Genomic DNA, 24,057 nt, shown 5'->3' on the forward strand with positions numbered 1-24,057 from the left:
TTAGCACCATTGCTTCCAACCCGGTAGATATTCCCCAAGCACTCTGGATTAGAGGTCGTCAGCTCCATCGATCTGAGGATCTGGTAGACGGACAACCAGTGTACCACTCTCTACCCCCGGTTACTAGACGGAGGACAGCCAAGCAGAGGGCATCAGTTCAACAGTCAGTACAAAGGGCTTTATCTACCCCACCTGTGTACAGTAGGGATCAGGGTTCTGTTTCACCCACAGAGAGGGAACTTATACCGATAATTCAGTCAAAACAAAACAATATGGCTAGTTTAGAGGAGATGGTGCGCCAACTCCAAGAGAGCATGAAAATGATGCAGCAGGATGCTGTCCGGCAGGCAGAGTTCGCCAAGCAGCAGGCCACGGTTATGAATGAACAAGCAGAGTTAATCGTGAGGTTACAGCAGCAAACTGGAGCATCTACTTCACAACAAGTCCCTCCCCCACCAAGGGTTCCGATACCCGAAGAAACACCGAATGCCCGGAATGTCCAAGAGGATACGGACCTTCCAGCGGGGCCAGCTCCGCCCCCGATTCCGCCACAACTATCCAAGGCACCCACGCCTATCAATATACCGGACTCTCCTTTTGAGTTCGAAGTGGACCCCACAGCCTTAAAATTGAGCAAGTTGGAAAAGATGTTTAAGAAGTCCCAGGGAGTCAAGACCATCCCTGACATCGAAGATGGGTATACCGACGCAGCCGTGATGCTGCCTGACAGATTCAAGATGCCGCACATTGATCGATTTGATGGGTCTGGAGACCCCATGGTGCACCTAAGATTGTTTTCAGACATCCTAAGGCCAATGGGCCTCACTAGACTGCAGAAGCTGTCTCTATTTGGCCAGACCCTGTCGGGTGTAGCGGCCATATGGTATGCCAAATTGGAGGATGACGTCGAGAGAAGTTGGGATGAGATGGATGAGGCCTTCATCTTGCAGTACTCATACAATACACAAATCGAGATTATGACCCGGGATCTGGAGACAACAAGGCAAGAACCCAAAGAGGGCTTCTCAGAATTCGTAACCAGATGGCGGGCTAAGGCTTCGATGATGACCTTAAGGCCCACAGACAAAGACCAGATTCGGATGATCGTGCGCAATCTTCAGCCGAAGTTAATGCAGAAGATGATTGTACTCCCCTTCCCTACCTTTTCTGATCTACATGAAATGGGGGTGCAGATTGAGGATGCCTTAAAGCAAAGATTGATTGATAATGACCGGGAGCAACCCCGCAGAACTTTCAGTCGTAACACTAATGCAGGCCCAAGTGGCGCTACAACTACCAGGACCTCCGAAGTAAGTATGGTCACCACCAACCCTCCCTCAAGAACTATGGCAGCCGCACCATTCTCCGGTGCGTCCGGAAGCAACTCACAAACAGTCAAATACCCACCCAAAAACACCAGAACCTTCGCTCCACTTTATATGCCCCTGTCCAAAGCTTTGGGGGTCTTAATCAGAAAGGGGCATCTGAAGCCCCTAGAGCCGCGGCCCTTACCAGAAAGACTCCCCGCTACCCACAACCCAGCCAAATATTGTGCATTTCACCAACAGCACGGTCATGACACCGACCTGTGCTTCCGATTGCGTCATGAGATTCAAGATCTCATCGATAACGGGGTGATTTTGCCTCCCGAGAAACCCAACGTTACTACAAACCCTCTCCCTACACATAACCAAACTCCACCACCCAAAAGAGTCAACTTCATCCAAGCTGGGGTCGTGCCTTACGATCCTAGCATCTATATCACTCCTTCCCACCTGCCTAAGCCGGAGGTGTTCCTTCCCGATTGCACCGATTTTTACATGATGGACATCTCCATAACCCAACCTAAGCCAACGGTGGTGACTATCGAGAATAGGGGAGAGAAGACTCCAAAGGAGAAAGGGGTTGTTGAGCCAGAGTCTGCGGAATCTGGGAGTGGCATTGGGAATGCTTATAGTCCGAGTGACTACATTTTGTCAATAGGCCAGGACAGGCCAGATATCGAACTACCAACAGAGGGGGAGCTGTGTGTGATCCAAGGGGACAGTCTGGGACAGGGAACGGATGATGTAACGGCTGTGGAAGAGGACCTTGCCAAGCTCCAGTTTTACAGTAACCAAGATCCAGGGGACTTAGCCGTCAACTGGTTCGATTATGAGGAATCAACAGAGGCTATGGGATGGTTGGACGACCAACCAGATGTGGTGGAAGAATCTCAGCCACAACAAGGCCCGGCAGGGGCAAGAATATCAGTAACAGCCGGAAGGGTTGAAGAACAGAGTGTATCGCCGGAGAGCGCCGGTGTCAAGAATTTCGCTCGGGATTGGAGCATTTCGAGTACGGTGATTATTGAACAGTCGGCTGCATTGACACAGTCGGAACAAGAAAGATTTGAAGATTCCGAGAGAATCAGGAAGGCAAAAGCCCATGTGGGGATTGAGACTGCTGCGAGTACAGAAAGGGAGAATGTCGCGAGCATAGGAATAGAAGGTACTACGAGTATGAGAACAGTCATGCCAGAACCAGACAAGTGCCTGTCAGCAGCAGATGGAATGTGGTGGGAGGATGATGATCTATGTCTTGCCCACACAGACGAAGATTGGGGGAGTAACCAACCAGATGATACCTGGTATATCGGCGAAGTCGATCACATGACTAGGAGTAGACGGTATTTCAAGCCTCCACACCTAGATCAACCAGAGGCGTCTGGAAAAGATAGGGAGGCAGAGAAGCAAAAAGAAAAGCAACTCGAAGATGAGGCCGTATTGAGACAATTGAAAAAGATACAAGCAGACATCTCCATCTAGGGGCTGCTTATGGCTTCTCGAGTACATAGACAGGCTGTCCTTTCAGCCATGGACAAAGCCAAGCTTTCTATGACACCACGCCCGAACAGCTGGTGGGCCTAGTTTTTTCGGGAGGAGCTACCCCGATGTTGACCTTTTCTGACAAAGAACTGCCACCCGAGGGTGCGAACCATAACAAGCCGCTCTACATCTCCGTAGAGTGCAGAGATAAATGGATACCCGTGGTGCTTGTCGACACAGGGTCCGCCATCAACGTCTGTCCGGCAAGGACAGCCTATGCGATCGGTTTGAAAATCGCGGACTTTGTGCCAACGGCCCAGGTGATTCGGGCGTATGACAACACAAGCCGGGAAGTAATGGGGACAGTTAAGATTCAAACAAAGGTTGGGCCGGGGCAGCATGAGATAGATTTCCATGTCTTGGAGGTTCCTGCAACGTTCAACCTGCTTTTGGGGCGGTCGTGGCTGCATCAGGTAAAGGCGGTCTCCTCCACCCTACATCAAGTGGTGAAATACCCCTATGGGAAGGGAGTAGTCATTGTTTTCGGAAACTCATCAATTCATCCGCTGCCGGAGGTATCTACGCCTGTTCTAGAAATCGAGCACGGTATGGAAGATGTGTTCATATCGGGTTTTACCTTGGCTGAGGCTCGGGTTGTACAGGACATCATGGTAGCTAATGAAGGGGTATATGTCAGTGCCCAAGCAGTCTATCTCATGAACAAGCTCCAACACATCCCCGGGATGGGATTGGGAAAGAGCGGCCGGAAAGGCGTCGCAGCATTGGCCGAAGTACCACACAACCCTCATACCTTTGGATTGGGTTATCTACCCACCAAAGAGGACTGGGTAAGGAAAGGAAAGGAAATGGCCGGAAGAGCCAGAGCGAAACAGATGGGGAAGCCCTTTGACTTAATGCACCGGCCTATTCAGGGTACCCTAAACGGACGCTTCGTCCGGGAGGGGGAGAACTTTCCGTTCTGTGGCTTCCCAGAGCCGTGGCTGAATGCGGGGAGGAAGCGCGTGCCGAGGTTTGAGATTTTCTTTGATCTACAGTTACCTGGGGATGACATTCCCGTAGAGCAGACAGACCCATTAGCCGAGGCTGAGCAAAGTAAGGAAGTGCAGTCTAAGGACGCTGAAAATGAAATGGGGGTAGCGCTGGCATGTCTACTTTCAGATCCTCCGATCAAACAGAAGTGCTTGGGGGATAACTCCGCGGTATGCATGATCGGGAATGAAACGGCTGCGGGCCTACCATCAACTATTTTGGATGCATCCATCGCACCCTCTCTCGTCTGGCAATATGAAGAAGGGTTTTTATCAAGCAACACCGAGTCAGGTAGTGAGCCGGAATCTGATTCCACCGAGTCTTGTGAGTCGGAATCAGGTTCCAGCTCAACTGAGTCTGAGTCCGGTATTCCTGGGGGTGATTGCCCGGATGCCACAGTCCTGTCTAGGTCGTCATTTTCTTTCTCTTTTGAGTCTGTTGTAACAGAAGAGTCGGACGGCTTGGAAGTATTTAATAAGAATGATGTGGATGTGGTTTCTGAGTATTTTTCTATGCCTTCGATTTATTGCTTAAATCAGGATTTTTAAAATTTTGATGAAAACGACGAGGAAGAAATTCCTCCGGTTTTGCAACGATTAATTGATCAAGAGCAGGAAAGATTTGTTAAGCCCTTAATGGATGAAATCACTACTGTGAATGTTGGTACTGAGAAGGACCCGCAGCTGGTCCAGATCGGGTCCACGTTGTCTTCGGAGGAGCGCGAGCGCTTAGTCGCTTTATTAAAAGATTTCAAAGACGTTTTCACGTGGTCCTACGAAGACATGCCTGGAATCGATCCTGAGATTGTACAGCACCGGATCCCTCTTGACCCCGAGGCCCGACCGATCAAACAGAAGCTCAGAAGGATTCGTCCGGACTGGGCCATCAAAATTAAGGAAGAGCTCACCAAGCAAATCGACGCAGGCTTCCTGTTAGTATCCGAATACCCAACTTGGTTGGCCAACATTGTTCCAGTGCCGAAGAAGGATGGCAAGATCCGAGTATGCGTGGATTTCAGGGATTTGAATAGAGCTAGTCCGAAGGACGACTTTTCCCTGCCGCATATTGATGAGTTGGTGGATTTTACAGCGGGGCATGCTTTGCTCTCGTTCATGAATGGCTTCTCAGGTTACAATCAAATAGTGATGGCACCCGAAGACCGGGAGAAGACTGTTTTCACCACCCCGTGGGGGACATACTGTTACAGAGTGATGCCGTTTGGGTTGAAGAATGCTGGAGCCACATATCAACAGGCTGCGACCACAATATTGCATGATATGATCCACAAACAGGTTGAGGTGTACGTGGATGACATGATTGTCAAGTCCAAAGAAAGAGAAGGCCACTACACCGCCTTGCAAAAGTTTTTCCAAAGGATCAGAGAATTTCGGTTGCGGCTAAATCCTCAGAAGTGTACGTTCGGTGTTACAGCGGGAAAAATGCTGGGGTTTCTGATTACACAAAGGGGCATCGAAGTCGACCCTTCCAAAATCAAGGCCATCTTAGAAATGCCACCACCAAGGACTGAAAAGGAGGTGCGAGGCTTTCTGGGTAAAGTGCAATTCATAAGACGGTTTATTTCAAAACTAACCTTGACTTGTGAACCACTTTTTGGTCTCCTGAAGAAAGGAAAGAAATTCCAATGGGACGGCCGATGCCAAGCAACTTTTGAACAGATTAAAGAATATTTACAGAACCCGCCCGTGTTGTCACCACCAGAGCCAGGAAAATCGTTGATATTGTACCTTTCAGTAACTGAGACTACCATGGGCTGCATGCTCGCACAAGAGTCAGAGGACAAAGTGGAGAGGGCCATCTACTATCTAAGCAAGAAGATGCTGGATTATGAGACCCGCTACACTCCGCTGGAGAAGGCTTGTTTGGCCTTGGTATAGGCTACCAGGAAACTGCGTCACTACCTGTTAGCTTACTCTGTAATGTTGGTTTCACGCTTGGATCCCATCAAATATCTTTTCGAAAAACCAGCACTTACGGGTAGGCTAGCTCGTTGGCTGCTGTTGCTTTCTGAATTTGATCTAAAGTATGTGACATGCAAGTTAGTAAAAGGAAGAGCGGTGGCGGAGTTCCTTGCCGACCACCCGGTTAAAGGGGATGGGGCGGTTGAGTACCTATTCCCAGATAAAGCCATTCTGCACGTCGAAGATGAAACTTGGACGATGTACTTTGACGGAGCGTCAAACCAGTACGGGTATGGGATAGGAGTGTTGTTGATAGCGCCTGATGATTCCCGTATCCCTTTAGCATTCAAGCTCCGGTTCAAAGTCTCGAACATTGAAGAAGAATATGAGGCATGCATTGCCGGCCTAGAAGCAGCCCTAGAACTAGGGGCAAGACGGTTGGACGTCATCGGGGACTCGAACCTTGTTGTGTCTCAAGCAAAAGGAGACTCGAAAGTCAAAGAGGAAAATATGATAATTTACCACCAGACCTTGGATTTGTTAATTCCTCTATTTGAGAAGCTAAATTTCACCCACCTAGTAAGAGAGAACAACAGGTTCGCAGATTCACTAGCAACTCAATCTTCCATGATAGACATCCCGTCCGGAGTCCGGATGCCTCCAGTCATTATTGACCAGAAGTTTGCACCAGCATATGAGTCAATTTCCGCCATAGATGAGGCTCAGGACAACAACCCCTGGTGTTACGACATTTGGAACTTCTTGGAGAAAGAGACGTATCTACCAGGGGCAAATGCCAAGGATAAGAGGGCGATCAGAAGAATGGCCATTCAGTTCATCATCTGTGGGGGTAAGCTGTATAAGAGAGGTCATCTGGGAATGCACAAGCTGTGTGTCGAAGCCGAAGAATCGAAGCGCCTGATGGAGGCCATCCATGGAGGAGAGTGTGGTGCACACATGAGCAGAGTAATGCTGGCACGGAAGATCCTCCGACAGGGTTACTACTGGTCCACCATGGAGGAGGATTGTATCAGCTTTGTTCGGCGATGCCACAAATGTCAGATCCATGCGAATCGCATGAATATTCCGCCGTCGAAGCTGTATAACATGACTTCACCATGGCCATTTTCAGTTTGGGAAATTGATGTGATCGGGGCTGTTACTCCAAAAGGATCGAATGGGCATGAGTTTATTTTGGTCGCGATAGATTTTTTCACGAAGTGGGTCGAGGCCCAATCATACGCAGTGTTGAAGGCGTCGCACATCGCAAAGTTCATCAGAAACAACATCATCTGTCGCTACGGGGTCCCAAACGAGATTATTTCGGACAATGGTTCCCACTTTAAGAAGGAAGTAATTGACTTGTTGGAGAAATATAACGTGGCTTTTCATAAGTCATCCACATGCCGGCCGCAAACCAACGGAGCAGTTGAGGCCGCCAACAAGAACATCAAGCATATACTGCGGAAGATGGTGGAAACCTACCAGGATTGGCCAGATAAGCTACCGTTTGCTCTGTGGGGCTACAGGACTTCAATTAGAACTTCTACCGGAGCGACTCCGTATTCATTGGTTTATGGGATGGAGGCCGTTCTACCTATCGAAATTGAGGTTTCGTTATTATGAGTATTGGCTGAGTGTCAAATAGCCGAAGCAGATTGGCAGCAGAGCAGGTTTGAGGAACTCATGCTCTTTGATGAAAGAAGACTGAAAGCACTGTACCATGTTCAAGGTTATCAGCGCAGAATTACCCGGGCTTTTGACAAGAAAGTTAAGTCCAGGAATCTAAAGGAAGGAGATTTGGTGCTCAAGGACAACCGAGCTCCCATCCACGACCCAAGGGCAAGTTCAGACCTAATTGGACTGGTCCCTATATCATCAAAGCTATCTGGTCAGGTGGAGCTGTGGTTCTGATGGACCTAGATGGCCTGGAATTTTCCCAACCGATCAACATGGACAAGTTGAAGAAATATTACCCTTGAGAGGCTCGCTAGACCGAAAACCCGAAAGGGCGACCTAGGCAAAAGTTAGAGCATAGAAAATTGGAAAATATAAAAACTGAGCTCGCAAGGTTGAAAACCCGCAAAGGGCGACCTTGGCAAAAGTTAGAGCGTAAAAGGAGAGTGAAAATACTCGAGTGAACCTAAGCCTGAACTACGTAAGGCTTGATTCCCATCTTTGGGATACGTAGGCAACTTCATCCTGGAGTTCAGCCATAACCCTTTTCCCCGATCAACTTTGTCCATTTGATCATCTCGGTCATCTTTGTCTATTCAGCATTCAGGGGTTCGGTTATGATCTCCGGTGCAGCGCTCTTCAGACTGGGGGCAACTTTCCGTTGCCATGCAGTGCCGCGATACTCTTCAGACTAGGGGCAACTTTCCAGTTGCAGGGATCCGGGGTTGTGCATCTCGGTGACAGATCTCAGGCGTGTCTGATCCACATCGAAAATGATTTTGAGAAGTTTTAGTAAAAGCTGACTTTGTTCAAAATAATCTTTTTACAACTTTGACCATTTTTGGACCAAAGTGGAAAATTTTCAGTACCACGACCTTCAATTTCATTGATTTCAAAATAGAGTTCTCCTGCTCTTGCATACAATCGAAGTTGCTTTTTATTACATTCATGAAGGAAACTTGAAAGTACTAATGAAACAATAAATCCGAGGCATAGTCAAGTCAGGTGCTCCTGCGCCCCCTCCCAGAGCTGGTCGAAGCCTCTGAGGTCAAGATGGGCCCGACCTGCGCCTCCTCATTAAGCCAATCCAAGCACTCATCAGACAAAGTGCAACTGAAAGTAGAAGCAAAGGCCAGGAGTTCTCTCGTCCTCCACGCGGTGGCCTGCCAAGCAAGCTGTGCGCCTCAGGCTGGGAATGCAGCAGGATACTCTATCCTCTCTGGCAGGCAGATCTGATCATGGCCGAATTGGCGTCGAATCCGAAATGGGAAGTAGAATACACAGTGAGTGAGACCAATCAATTGAATCCCAGTCTGCCAGGGCATGTTGTAACTCATTGCCGGAAGGCTCAGCCAAGGGCACCGCCAAGCAATACGGTCTGCGGACAAGCGGCACATCCAAGCAAACCACCATCCCTCGTCCAGGGCGTTGACTGGACGGTGCCGGAAAAAATAGCCGCGAGCTGAATATGCTGGGCAAGAGTCCACAACCTGCAGTTTGTCCATCAACCATACCTGGGAAGGGATGAAAAATGAGAGAATAAAGAATAGAGAGATGTACGAGGAGAGAGAAGTGAGAATAGGGTTTTGTGAGAAAAGACCGAGCTTGAGGGCCGAGTGATGTGAGCAATGCAAATGTGAGATTGGGTGGGAAACATTACCTGTAGTAATAGTGGACTCCCTGCTAATCTGGTCGTCTCATGACGATAAAAGGCTTCTAAGCCCATCAACGTCTCAGCCAGAGTCATGGCAATACAGCTCTTGCCCTCCTTCAAGCCTTGGGCAACCTCGGTCAGCCGGACACTAGACCCTCCGGAGCCTGAGACAAATAGAAAATGAGATAGCATGCACAAACAGAGGGCGTGTCGCCAGAAGCCTTGCCAATGATGGTTATTCCGATCACCAGCATCAGAAAACCGATCGGTCAAACTCGGAATGTCCAGTATCCCGTCACAAATCAAAGACCGAGCGTCACGCATACTGAGTCCACACATTCGCCCTAAGGATTGGGCATGGCCAAAATTAAGTTGGGGCAGGAGCTCCTCATCGCGCTCGGACTCCATTAAGGCTCGAAAATCTTCAAAGGTAGGACATATCTCTTGCCCAACGAAGCTAAAGACATGCGTCACCGGATTCCAAAACCTTGCCGCGACATGGAGAAACGGGAGGTGCAATGGGGTACGACCCAGAGTGAATAGTGCATTTATGCCGAAACCCCAGAAATTCAACTTTTCCGAGCCATCCAAGCTAGCAATCCAAGCTGTGAGATTTTGAGCAAGAAACTCTTCCATTAGAGCAAAACAGTGTGGAATTGAGAAAAACTACGAAGCTGGGGTCTTTTATAAGAGATAAGGTTGGGTGGAGGACAGGTGTCAACATTCTGGTGATTCCCTCATTCATAGCTGGCCGGCCAAATATTCTGCCGACCGGCCATTATCTTTTGCCGACTGAACAAATTTCTGGCCGGTGGCCATTCCTTGTGGCCGATGGCCTCCACCCCTGGCCGATGGGCTTCCTCCTGGTTCCCTGAGCTATTTATGCTAGGGATTGGGGAACTCCACCACCTCCGATCCCTCCCCCGGTGATCGATTCTTGCGGAGTCACACCTGTCTGCTTATCAAGTCATTGAACATTTGCTTATCGAGTTGTATTTCACTCTCTTTGAGTTTTTGATTTGTTTATCGAGTTGTACCCACACTTGTTTGGTTATATCATGTCTTTGTTTTGCTTATCGAGTTGTAAGTCGGTTCACTACCTGATTATTACGATGCAAATATTCAGTGTTTAAAATAGGTTCAATTTCGTTCACATTGTGGTGTGGTACCTTGCGATGCGATGCATAGAACATTTACAAACGCAACATCTTTTGAACAAAATGGTTGTTTCATTCCCGTCACGTATTTTGCAAAATATGTAATTTTGAGAAAAAAATAAAACCTGCCCGAGGCAGTGCAATGTGCTTAAACTACCAGTAAAAAGAAAAGTAAAGCATAGAATGGCAGGGTAGCAAAGTGTCAGAATTGATACCAGTAAAACTCCCCTTGCGGTCAACGCACCTTCCGCACCTTTGTTCGGGTTAACTACATGGTTTGGCACCTTCATCACTCGAGACAATACGGGAAAGCACACTTTTGAAACATGAACCTTCGAGTTGACCTCAGGCCACAACTTCTGCGAGCAATGCTCGATACGTACGAGGAATGTCCCGTCCTGTATCCTTTTCATGTCTTGTGAATTCCACAAATCGTTTCAATTATGCTGTGGTACAGTACTTTACATTCCAGCATCGTGAATGACATGTTTTTACTTACATGTGTACATTCAACTCTTCTCATACACATTACCTGCGTAGACCGCATGTTTTGATTGCGTAGACCGCATGTTTGTTCAATTTCATTACCTGCGTAGACCGCATGTTTTGATGGCGTAGACCGCATGTTTGTTCAATTTCATTACCTGCGTAGACCGCATGTTTTGATGGCGTAGACCGCATGTTTGTTCAATTTCATTACCAGTGTAGACCGCATGTTTTGATGGCGTAGACCGCATGTTTGTTCAATTTCATTACCTGCGTAGACCGCATGTTTTGATGGCGTAGACCGCATGTTTGATCAATTTCATTACTTGCGTAGACCGCATGTTTTACCTGCGTAGACCACATGTTTTCCTTGCATAGACCGCATGCTTATAATTAATTACGTTACTTGCATAGACCGCATGTTTGTAATCAATTTCATTACTTGCGTAGACCGCATGTTTTACCTACGTAGACCGCATGTTTTGCTTGCGTAGACCGCATATTTTCCCTGTGTAGACCGCAATGCTTTTCTTGTGTAGACCGCACGTTTTGCCTGCGTGGACCGCATGTTCGTAATCAACTTCATTACTTGCGTAGACCGCATGTTTATGATCAATTTTGTTGCCTGCGTAGACCGCACGCTCCGCTTACATGTCCGTACCTTCACAGCATTGTTATGCTTCCCACTTGCTTTGCGTTGTCACGCATTTCAAGTACACTATTATGCATGTTGCTAACAATATTGTACCTGTTAAGTTTGTTTTCTTTGCAGGCACGATATTGTATGTACGGTTCATTTGAGGTTGGTGCAGCCAGACGAGCCGCACAGGTATGGTATCCTCCGAGTGAGACATATTGAGAATTGCATAATTCTCTTACACCCTCTCTGCATTGTAGTGTAGTTTCGCCTATGCTAGCTTAAAATTGTCGCATGTATGCTTCATTACAGCTTTCTTTGCATGATCATAAGTTATGTCTGGCTCTGTGCATTGTCTTGCATTTTGCCCCTGCCTTCGGGCGCATACCTTGTTTGTCTTGCATGTTTGTCTGAGTCTTCGGCCTTGTCAAAAATGGGTTGTCTCTGGGCTTTGACATTCACTCCCGTCATTGTTATGACTTTCGAGTTCTGTCAAAGAGGGGCAACTGTAGACACCCCATTTTTGACCGCCCTCAAGACTTGGACGTCACCGTTTGAACACCCGGTGATCATCCATGTTTGTGTTCGTTTGGAGTTCCCGGAGGTCTCGGCTACGCGCCTTGCCTCAGGATCTCCGAACTCGACTGTTTAGTGTTTGGTTTTGCACCAAACACTTGTGTTTTGCCTTGGAGGGGCAGGGAATGCCTTGTAAGGCATCCCCACACATCACCGGCCATGGCCAGAGACCACCGGCTGGTGTTTTGTTTCCATCGGCAATGTATATTGCCGGTCGGCATTCTTTGTTGCCGGTTGGCATTCCTTTTTGTCAAAACGGCAATTTTGAGCAGCCGACTACTGTTCATCTACTTTATGTAGATATTTTGTGTCAGCTGTGATAGTTGGCACCCACTCTGTTCCCCTCCATACACGTGTATGGAGGGATTTCCCCCTAAGCAAGCTTGTTTGGTAAGCTTTGCAAGGGGGACTTCTATAAGAGGAGAGCTCTCCTCCTTGTTCTAGGTTGGCAATTTTGAAAGAAAAACCAGAGCTTATACATAGATATATCAACTCTCTCTATATTTCCCTCTCTCTCCTCCCTTAGTGTGTGTTTGGTAGCCCAAAAGTGCATTTTTACCTTACTTTTGCACTAATACACACACCATTACACCTTGCTCCGAGATTGAGAGGCTTTGAGGGTTGATTCTTGAGTTTTTGGACTGATTTTGATCAAAAGAAGAGGGCTGCATTGGCTGTTCTTGAGGTGTGCTTCAAGGGTAATCACTTTGCTTTAGTTTTCCCAAACTTGCACTAGTTTTTTACCTATCTTGCTTGCTGATTTAGGTTTTGTGCATAACATAAAAAATGCTTATATTTTCATGCTTAAGAACTTTCATTAAGGGTATTTTGTGGTTTGAGTTCAAACTCACCCTCTTAGGCCTTATTTGGCCTTTTTTGGTGCTTCCTTTGTGAGGCTTTGTTTGCTTAAGTGTCTTAGTCTTCTCACCACTGAAAACCAGCGGATTTTCAGTGGTGAGGAAGGTGGTTTGAAGTCTTGAATAAGGGAGGGACACCCTTCTCCCTTCATTGCCTCATTTCCTTGCCTTTTGGCTTAAAGGGCAACATGCATGCTTGACTGATTTTGGCCCTATTTCAGAGTGTTTTTGGTGTCTCTAGGTCACATGTTATCTCTGTTTTTGGTCAGATTTGTGCCCTTTTGCATGCTTAACATACTTACTTTACATTCCTCTATTTGGCCTAGAAATGCATCTTGTGTTTAGGTCATGATTCTTGCATGTGTTAGCCTAATTTCATGAAGGTATTGGCATTACTTTATCATGTTTAAGGCCTGTTGGCCACTTGTTTCAGTCATGCTTGCCTTGTTTGGTGTCATCTCTTTGTGTTTTGGCTTGTAAGCCTTGAGTATATTGGCTTCTAACATGCGTAGCTTAGACCATCCTCATGATTTGGCATCGTTTAGGATCGTATTTCAGTTCATAAATCATGTTTGTATGTGTGCATATGTGACCTCTTTTATAGCGACCCCGGTCTTTTCCCATTTGATTATTGTATCCGGACTCAGGTTCCGTAGATTCTGTCATTGTATAATTGTTGTTGTTGTCCTTTATTTTCTCATTTGGAATTATAGGATGTGTTGGGCAGGTTTGTTTCAGGTTGGTTGGGTTTAGAAACCAAGTGTTGCTGTCCAGGATTTTGGTTCTTCGCTCGAGCGAGGAGTTGGTCGCTCGAGCGAGAGATGGCGTCCAGTATTGACCTGTAGCTCTACATTTTTGGCTCGAGCGAGATTTTCTTCGCTCGAGCGAGTTAGTTTGTTCTTCGCTCGAGCGATGGTTCCTTCGCTCGAGCGTGAGTCTGATTACAGACCTGAGGATTTGAGTTCTTCGCTCGATCGAGTTTTCTTTCGCTCGAGCAAGCTTTTGGGTTGTTGGCTCGAGCAAGGTTTCCTTGGCTCGAGCGTAGATTTTCTGTGTCTGGTCGCTCGAGCGACAAAGGCTTCGCTCGAGCGAGCCTGTCCAGTTTATATACACAGCAGCGGGTTTTGATCAGTCCTTTTCATCTTCTTTTGATTCCAAACCCTAGGTCCGACTTTTCTCTCTCCCTACTCACCTTCTCTCTTAGATTTGATCCACTTAGGGAGTGTTTCTACCCTAGATCCTTCATTAAAAAGATAGAGTGAGTCGAGGGCTTCCATTTAATCTGAGCATTTGGCGATTTGGAGCACTTTGGTATTTGGGCACTCATCTCTGTCTTCACCATTTGGGTTGTTTTCTTTGAGGTATGGATTTCCTACTCCATTTTATAGGTTTTGTTCTAAGTTTTGGTATTTTGATATGTTGGGGATACTTTGGTAAATTCTGGGAAAAACCCTAGTTGTATTATTAAATTAATTTGTATAATTAATTCATGGAGTTGGGAAAAGATAGTTTAATTCATGGAATTGGGGAATTCATTGATTAAGTGGCGTAGTCGGATAATTTGAATTATTTGTCTATTGAATTGTTGACATAGTTATTTTCAGTTTAGAAATAACTGTTTTGGGCTATCGGTGGAGGATAGTCGTGATTGTTGTAGACATTGCATGTGGATTAGGAATAACTGAAACTAATCACATTGGTTAAGTCATTAATTTTGACTATTGCATTGATACAGAAAATACGTGTATTGATTGAGCATTGCATTTGCATACATTGTTTTGTGTGGGAGGAGATAGGGGATGTACTCCACGGTTTAGGGGAAGATAGGGGATGGACCTCTAAACCGGATTGTTTGTTTGGGAGGAGATAGGGGATGGACTCCATTAGCATCACTTTTATGTGTGCTTATTTATATAGAAGTGTTTTATTGATACAACACTAAAATGTGTATCAATCTGGAAGTATGAAGTGTTTTGAATTGAGCTTGAGTCTCATTTGTTTGTTGATATTGGAAGAATGTGAATATGATATATATAATTCACCGTTGTAAGTTCGGCCAGGTTCTGAGCCATGTTGATTAAGTTGGAAAGTAAAATGTATCTTAGACAATAGTGTCATGAGGCTGTAAAATGAAGTAATTGATTATCTTGGTTAACCATCTGTTGAATGCTATTGCTTTATTCATTGCTTATATGTGGTTTAGAATATTTCTACTGGGCTGTGGCTCACCCTTTATGGGAACATCATTTTCAGGTTCAGGTGATAAACTACCTCCAAGGACTTAGCTTGGGAGGGTTTGGCTTCTGGTTTGAAGAAGACTACCTTTAGTTAATTGTCTTTATTTATTAGTACATGTAAACATTCAAGCCTAGGGCTTTTCTTGTTTTGAGTTAGAACTCATATTTTTGTATCCAAGTGTTGGCTTGGAAAGATGTAAGCCTGTAAGGCATTTTATTCAATGTTGCATGTAATGCTTTATTTAGTAATACTCTGATGAATGAATTAATAAATTGTCTTCTTTAAATAATGCATGTCAATGATATATATAATGGGTTAATTTTGGGGGCATTACAACTTGGTATCAGAGCGTACCGGGTTTGAATACTTTGGGTACGTGGGACGTGATTAGCATCACATTGGGTTCGTCTCGTTTGATAGAGACTTAGTGTAATGTTATATGCTTATGTGATAACATGTTTATGTGATTATGTGGGTATGGAATGTAATTTATAGGATGTTGATTGGACCCTTGAGTTTCTAGTAGTCTTGTTGGAAAGGCACTTGATCACTGCTGCTTCCAACCGGAACTATAGTAACGCATTGGGACTATCATTATCCGGGAATGAAATTCGTAGGTGCTTATGTGATTATGTGCTTACGTGGAATGTATTATTGTTGTCCATTGCATTAGGACGCGAGTGTTTAGCTTCGGCACATTTATTAATGTGCTGATGTCTCTGTTTCCTTTATTAGGATGTCAGGACGAGGACGAGGATGCGGTAGGCGTGGTAGGCCGGGTAGGCAGGAGGTGCCTGTGCCAGAGGAGATTCCGGCAGTTCAGGAGGGAATTGGCCAGGCTAATGTGGCCGAGCCAGTAGGCCAGCAGGCTATGGGCGCTTTAGCTCGAGAGATAGCAGGAGCATTCAGGGAGTCAGTAGGCATTCTCAGAGCTGAGAATCAAGCTCAGGTTGTTGCTGCTGATGCAGGACCTTCCTTTCTGAAGAGGGAGTTCTTCCGGTCTAATCCGGATGAATTTGTGGGTGATCCTAAAGAGCCGCTTAAGGCAGATGAATGGCTCGAACAGACAACGAAGACGTTTGAGATGCTTGGCATCGAAGACGAGGGGTTGAGAGTGACCTTGGCATCTTTCCAGTTGAAGGGGGATGCAGGTCAGTGGTGGAAGTTTACTAAGGGGCGTATAGGAGGTACGTGGGAGGCTTTTGTGAATGCTTTCCAGGAGAAGTTCTTATCTCCAGCAGTCAGGGAGAAGCTGCGAGACCAGTTTTGTCAGCTTAAGCAGGCGAGTTCTTCAGTGGCTGAATTTGAGGCTGCATTCACTAGTTTGTCCAGGTTTGCACCTGAGTTGGTGGCGTCTGAGGAACGCCGTTGTATTGAGTTTGAGAAGAAGTTGAGGCGTGGCCTCAAGCTGAGAGTTGGGGGAACTATGATTCGGGATTATGGGCGTATGGTTGATGCTGCAGCCCACATGGAAATCATGATGCAGGAGGAGGAGGAAGGGCAAAAGGGCTCCAAGAGGAGTCAGGATGGTCAGAATGATGGTAGGAGACAGAGGGGTTTTAATTCCCAGCAGTCTCAGGGTAGCTTTTCTAGATCGACTTTTCCTGTACCGAGTGCTAGTTCGGGGAAAGGCAATCAGGGAGACATTACCTGTTTCAAGTGTGGCCAGCTGGGCCACAAGTCTCCAGTTTGTCCTCAGAGAGGAGGAGGTCAGAGAACAGCATCTTCTTCGGCTCGATCTCAGAGCCAGAGTCAGGGTAGAGGTCAGCCACTCTCGTGTTATCAGTGTGGTCAGCCAGGGCATATGAAGAGGTATTGCCCGCAGTTGGGTGGCACATCTGGTGCATCTGGTTTGAGGCCGATTCAGGGTGAGCAGCCAGCTCAGTCGGGTCAGGCCTCGAGGGCCAATCAGGGGGGGGCTTCATCGTCTCAGTCGGTGCAGCAATCTTATGCTCCTAGGGTTGAGCAAGTTGATCAGAGGTCGTCTAGGCGCGTGTATGCTGTTACCGCGCAGGATCTTGTGCCAGCACCATCAGTTGTGAGAGGTACCTTCTTGTTTTGCAACTCAGTTGCTAATGTTTTGATTGATACGGGTGCATCTCATTCCTTTGTGTCTGCTGCATTTGCATCTGTTTTGGAGTTGGAGTTGGAGTTAGCACAGTTAGCATCTCCTATTTGTGTAGTGTCACCTCTTGGGGGTGAATTGATTTTGAAACAAGGCGTTAGGGGTTGTGATATAGAGGTTGATTATCATAGAATCCCATTTTCCTTTGTAGTTATGCCTATGAGGGGTTTCGATGTTATTTTGGGTATGGACTGGTTATCGTCATACCGGGCAGTTATTGATTGCTACCGCCAGAGGGTCACTTGTTGTACTGTGAGCGGAGAGTATTTTCATTTTCTGGGGGACCGGGTTGGTGATGTGTTGCCACCGGGGTATGTTCCACGAGGACGGAGTGAGCTTAGTGGTCTACTTGCTAACCTTTCGATTAGTGAGGATGAGGAAACACAGATTGTGTTACCAAGGGTGGTTTGTGAGTACTCGGACGTCTTTCCCGAGGATCTTGTTGGTTTGCCACCGCATAGGGAGATTGAGTTCTCTATTGACCTAGTGCCCGGCACGGCGCCGATTTCGATGGCACCTTATCGTTTTGCCCCAGCTGAGTTAGTTGAGTTGAAGATCCAACTCCAGGAGTTGCTAGATAAGGGCTTTATACATCCTAGTGTTTCGCCGTGGGGAGCACCAGCCCTCTTTGTTAAAAAGAAAGGAGGCGCTTTGAGACTTTGTATAGATTACCGGAAATTGAATCGGGCTACGGTTAAGAATAAGTACCCTATGCCTCGTATAGATGATCTGTTTGACCAGTTGAAGGGTTCCCGTTGTTTCTCTAAGATAGACTTGAGATCGGGTTACCACCAGTTGAGGGTCAGAGAAGAGGATATTTCGAAGACGGCATTCCGTACGCGGTATGGCCACTATGAGTTTCTGGTGATGCCATTTGGGCTCACCAATGCACCGGCAGTTTTTATGGATTTGATGAACCGGATCTTCCGGAAATTCTTGGATCGGTTTGTAGTCGTTTTTGTGGATGATATCCTTATCTATTCGCCTTCTGAGGAGGAGCACGAGGAACACTTGAGAGTGGTGCTTGAGTTACTTAGAGCCCATAGGCTGTATGCCAAGTTTGGGAAGTGTGAGTTCTGGCTGAGAGAAGTCAAATTCTTAGGCCATGTGGTATCCGGTGAAGGAGTGTCTGTTGATACATCCAAGGTAGAGGCAGTGCAGGATTGGGCACAGCCTAAGAGTGTATTTGAGATCCGCAGTTTTCTGGGTTTAGCTGGGTATTACCGTCGGTTTGTGAAAGATTTCTCCAGGTTAGCATCACCGTTGACTAGACTGACTCGGAAGGGAGTCAAATTTGTTTGGAGTGAGACTTGTGAAAAGTCGTTTCAGGAGTTGAAAGTTAGACTGACTACCGCTCCAGTATTGATTATTCCAGAGAGAGGGTTGGGTTATACAGTCTATTGTGACGCCTCACGAGAGGGTCTGGGTTGTGTGTTAATGCAAGAGGGGAAAGTAGTTGCCTATGGCTCACGTCAGTTGAAAATTCACGAGCAGAATTACCCTACACATGATCTAGAGTTAGCAGCTGTGATATTTGCCTTGAAGATTTGGAGGCATTATCTTTATGGTGAGAGGTTCGAGGTGTTCTCGGATCATAAGAGTTTGAAGTATTTGTTTACACAGAAAGACTTGAACTTGAGGCAGAGGAGGTGGATGGAATTTATAGAGGATTATGACTTTGAGTTGCATTATCATCCGGGAAAGGCCAATGTGGTGGCCGATGCCCTTAGCAGGAAACCTATTGGTGACATAGCTAGTATAGCCATCCGAGAATGGGAGATGTTGGGTGCACTTGGGGAGTTTGATTTACTTCTGGGCGAATCCGTTGAGGCTGCGGCCTTGTTTTCTGTTATTGCACAGCCTTCACTTGTGACTCGAGTGTTAGAGGCTCAGAGAGGTGACTTTGAGGTAGAATCTCACCGTGAGAAGATTTCCGGTGGGAAGGTTGAGAAGGGTTTGACGGTGTATTCCGACCTGAGTGTGAGATACCGAGACCGTCTGTTTGTGCCGGAGTCTTGCCGGAGGTACTCCGAGAGTTTCATCATTCACGCCTTGCGGTGCATCCGGGAGGCACTAAGATGTATCGGGATTTGGGTCGCCAGTTTTGGTGGCAGGGTATGAAGAGAGATGTGGCAGCTTTCGTATCTAAGTGCCTTACTTGCCAGCAAGTGAAGGCCGAGCATCAGAGGCCAGCGGGTCTGTTGCAACCCTTGCCTATTGCCGAGTGGAAGTGGGAGCATGTCACTATGGACTTCGTTGTAGGTCTTCCGAGGACTCAGCAGGGTAGTGATGCTATTTGGGTGGTTGTAGACCGGTTGACTAAGTCGGCGCACTTTATTCCTATGCGCGTGAGAGATACGGTAGATCATCTTGCCGACTTGTATATTCAGGACATAGTGAGATTGCACGGGGTCCCAGTGACGATCGTCTCAGATAGAGATCCTCGTTTTACTGCCAGGTTGTGGCAGAGTTTGCAGAGTGCCTTAGGCACTAAGTTGACCTTTAGCACGGCTTATCATCCTCAGACTGACGGACAGTCCGAGCGTACTATTCAGATACTTGAGGATATGCTTCGGGGTTGTGTTCTAGACTTTAGTGGGTCGTGGGAGAGGCACTTGCCGTTGGTGGAGTTTGCCTACAACAACAGTTTCCAGTCTAGTATCGGTATGGCACCTTTTGAGGCCTTGTATGGCCGACCGTGTAGATCTCCTGTGTGTTGGGCCGAGGTGGGTGATGCACCTCTGTTGGGTCCAGAGTTGGTGAGGGAAACGACGGAGAAAGTTGAGCTTATCCGTAAGAGGCTTGTTACAGCACAGAGTCGTCAGAAATCGTATGCCGACCGTAGGAGGAGACCTTTGGTGTTTGAGGTGGGTGATCATGTCTTTCTGAAGATATCACCTAGACGGGGTTTGATGAGGTTTGGGAAGAGTGGGAAGTTGTCCCCTCGGTTCATTGGTCCGTTTGAGATCCTTGAGAGGATTGGCGAGGCTGCTTATCGTTTAGCTTTGCCGCCGCAGTTGTCCGGAGTACATGACGTGTTTCATGTGAGTATGCTTCGGAAGTATGAGCCGGATCCATCACATGTGTTGGATTGGACCGATTTAGTGGTTGATGAGGATGTTTCGTATGAGGAGAGACCGGTTCAGGTCTTGGATAGGCGGGATCAAGTTTTGCGAGGCAAGACCATCCCTTTGGTAAAAGTTTTGTGGAAACATCATGGAGTGGAGGAAGCCACTTGGGAGCGTGAATTGGAAGTCCGCGAAAAATATCCGGACATGTTTATAGATTTGTAATCTTGTATTTAGATTTTGTAATATTGTTGAACTTAAGAGCTTTATAAATGTCTTAAGTTGTAAAATACTGGGTATGTTTTGGTCAATGGTTATATTTTGGAATTGAATTCGATATGGGAATTGCTAACATTGGAAGGAATAATGCACAATAGTAATGCAAGTTGAGATATATGTTGTTTTTATATATATATTGTGAGATGCCTCTTGATAAAGAGATGAAGTGACCAGTATTGGGTCAAGTTGTTTATTATTGTTTTATAATATCTTTGGGAATTGAGAAAAAACCTGTTTTTTAAAAAATTTATGCTTAATTTCGGGGACGAAAATTCTTTGAAGGGGGGGAGGTTATAGCGACCCCGGTCTTTTCCCATTTGATTATTGTATCCGGACTCAGGTTCCGTAGATTCTGTCATTGTATAATTGTTGTTGTTGTCCTTTATTTTCTCATTTGGAATTATAGGATGTGTTGGGCAGGTTTGTTTCAGGTTGGTTGGGGTTAGAAACCAAGTGTTGCTGTCCAGGATTTTGGTTCTTCGCTCGAGCGAGGAGTTGGTCGCTCGAGCGAGAGATGGCGTCCAGTATTGACCTGTAGCTCTGCATTTTTGGCTTGAGCGAGATTTTCTTCGCTCGAGCGAGTTAGTTTGTTCTTCGCTCGAGCGATGGTTCCTTCGCTCGAGCGTGAGTCTGATTACAGACCTGAGGATTTGAGTTCTTCGCTCGATCGAGTTTTCTTTCGCTCGAGCAAGCTTTTGGGTTGTTGGCTCGAGCAAGGTTTCCTTGGCTCGAGCGTAGATTTTCTGTGTCTGGTCGCTCGAGCGACAAAGGCTTCGCTCGAGCGAGCCTGTCCAGTTTATATACACAGCAGCGGGTTTTGATCAGTCCTTTTCATCTTCTTTTGATTCCAAACCCTAGGTCCGACTTTTCTCACTCCCTACTCACCTTCTCTCTTAGATTTGATCCACTTAGGGAGTGTTTCTACCCTAGATCCTTCATTAAAAAGATAGAGTGAGTCGAGGGCTTCCATTTAATCTGAGCATTTGGCGATTTGGAGCACTTTGGTATTTGGGCACTCATCTCTGTCTTCACCATTTGGGTTGTTTTCTTTGAGGTAGGGATTTCCTACTCCATTTTATAGGTTTTGTTCTAAGTTTTGGTATTTTGATATGTTGGGGATACTTTGGTAAATTCTGGGAAAAACTCTAGTTGTATTATTAAATTAATTTGTATAATTAATTCATGGAGTTGGGAAAAGATAGTTTAATTCATGGAATTGGGGAATTCATTGATTAAGTGGCGTAGTCGGATAATTTGAATTATTTGTCTATTGAATTGTTGACATAGTTATTTTCAGTTTAGAAATAACTGTTTTGGGCTATCGGTGGAGGATAGTCGTGATTGTTGTAGACATTGCATGTGGATTAGGAATAACTGAAACTAATCACATTGGTTAAGTCATTAATTTTGACTATTGCATTGATACAGAAAATACGTGTATTGATTGAGCATTGCATTTGCATACATTGTTTTGTGTGGGAGGAGATAGGGGATGTACTCCACGGTTTAGGGGAAGATAGGGGATGGACCTCTAAACCGGATTGTTTGTTTGGGAGGAGATAGGGGATGGACTCCATTAGCATCACTTTTATGTGTGCTTATTTATATAGAAGTGTTTTATTGATACAACACTAAAATGTGTATCAATCTGGAAGTATGAAGTGTTTTGAATTGAGCTTGAGTCTCATTTGTTTGTTGATATTGGAAGAATGTGAATATGATATATATAATTCACCGTTGTAAGTTCGGCCAGGTTCTGAGCCATGTTGATTAAGTTGGAAAGTAAAATGTATCTTAGACAATAGTGTCATGAGGCTGTAAAATGAAGTAATTGATTATCTTGGTTAACCATCTGTTGAATGCTATTGCTTTATTCATTGCTTATATGTGGTTTAGAATATTTCTACTGGGCTGTGGCTCACCCTTTATGGGAACATCATTTTCAGGTTCAGGTGATAAACTACCTCCAAGGACTTAGCTTGGGAGGGTTTGGCTTCTGGTTTGAAGAAGACTACCTTTAGTTAATTGTCTTTATTTATTAGTACATGTAAACATTCAAGCCTAGGGCTTTTCTTGTTTTGAGTTAGAACTCATATTTTTGTATCCAAGTGTTGGCTTGGAAAGATGTAAGCCTGTAAGGCATTTTATTCAATGTTGCATGTAATGCTTTATTTAGTAATACTCTGATGAATGAATTAATAAATTGTCTTCTTTAAATAATGCATGTCAATGATATATATAATGGGTTAATTTTGGGGGCGTTACATCTTTCATGCTTTAAGGATGTGCCCTTTTATGCCTAGAAATGAGTTTTGGTGCATGCATCTCATTGGAGCCACTTAAGCTGCCATATCAGTAGGTTTTGGAGTCCATTTTTGCATGCTAGGATTCTATTTTTTGCTTATCCAATTCATGCCATGAATGGTCATGTTGGTGGAAGTAAAGTGCCCCCTTTTTGTGCCTTGGCCTTAGGACCATTGGCTTGCGTGTTGGCATGAGTGTTTGTCCACCATTTTGGGCACTTTTGGCCACTGTTTTGGGGTGGATCAAGGTCTGCCCCTTTATGGTTTAAGTCCACCATTGCATGCTTGTCTCATGTTTGTTGCATGATTGCTTCATTAGGTGTTGTAACATGATGATCCTATTGCTTAAATCGTCCATGTTTGCATTGCATTTGCATCTTGCATGCCTAGCATTGCATGCTTACCATGGTAGTTGCATGGCATTTGGCATGCCTTGCATCTTAATCTCATGTTGTATCTTTGAGTCATGTTTGCATAACATGCATTGCATTACTTGGTTTGGGGTGTCAAACCAAGTGTGAGGGTTAAGGAGCGTTCATACTATAAGTGATGTAACGCGTCTTAACTCTCGGTCACCAGGACCCTTGACTTCGACATGATAGGGTCTTGGTCCTCATTTGTGTGTTGCATGCATTTTTACATCAAATGGCAAGCTTGATCTCTTAGGCTATCATGCACAATTGATGGCTCAAGGATCGAAGGCCATGCTTCCCTGAGTTCAATACATGATGGGGAACATGACCATGCTTACATGTTCCTGAAATCCCATGCCATATACTGTCTGTCCTCTGTTGCTGTCAAAACTGTCTTCTGCAGGAAGTTTCTGCCGACCGGCAGAATTCAGTGCCGACCAGCAATAGGTGAATGGCCGATAACTCCATCAGCAGCCGATGGAAATTATATATGGCTAGTGGGCATTTCCTCCTGCCGGTGGTATTCTACAGTGTGCAAGGAACCTATCCCAGAACTTTGGCATTTTTCAGAGAAGCAAGGCAGTGTAAACAGAGGCGGCAGTGGTATGGTACGGACTTTCCGGGTGAGACGGGTTCGAGCATGCATCATTCTCGCATCCCAAGGCGGGGGCTGTGGCCACCTTTCTTCTTTTCGCATTCAGTCTGTTAAGTAATTAGAAATTCTGTAATAATTAATGTATTTATTATTCAGACTGTAATATTTATTTGGACCCTCCGAGTGAGGGCAATTGTGTAATAAGTGTGCGTGAGG

The sequence above is a fragment of the Camellia sinensis genome, chromosome 10 (genome assembly GCF_055761805.1).
Source record: "Camellia sinensis isolate YWXY chromosome 10, ASM5576180v1, whole genome shotgun sequence".
NCBI lineage: Eukaryota > Viridiplantae > Streptophyta > Magnoliopsida > Ericales > Theaceae > Camellia > Camellia sinensis.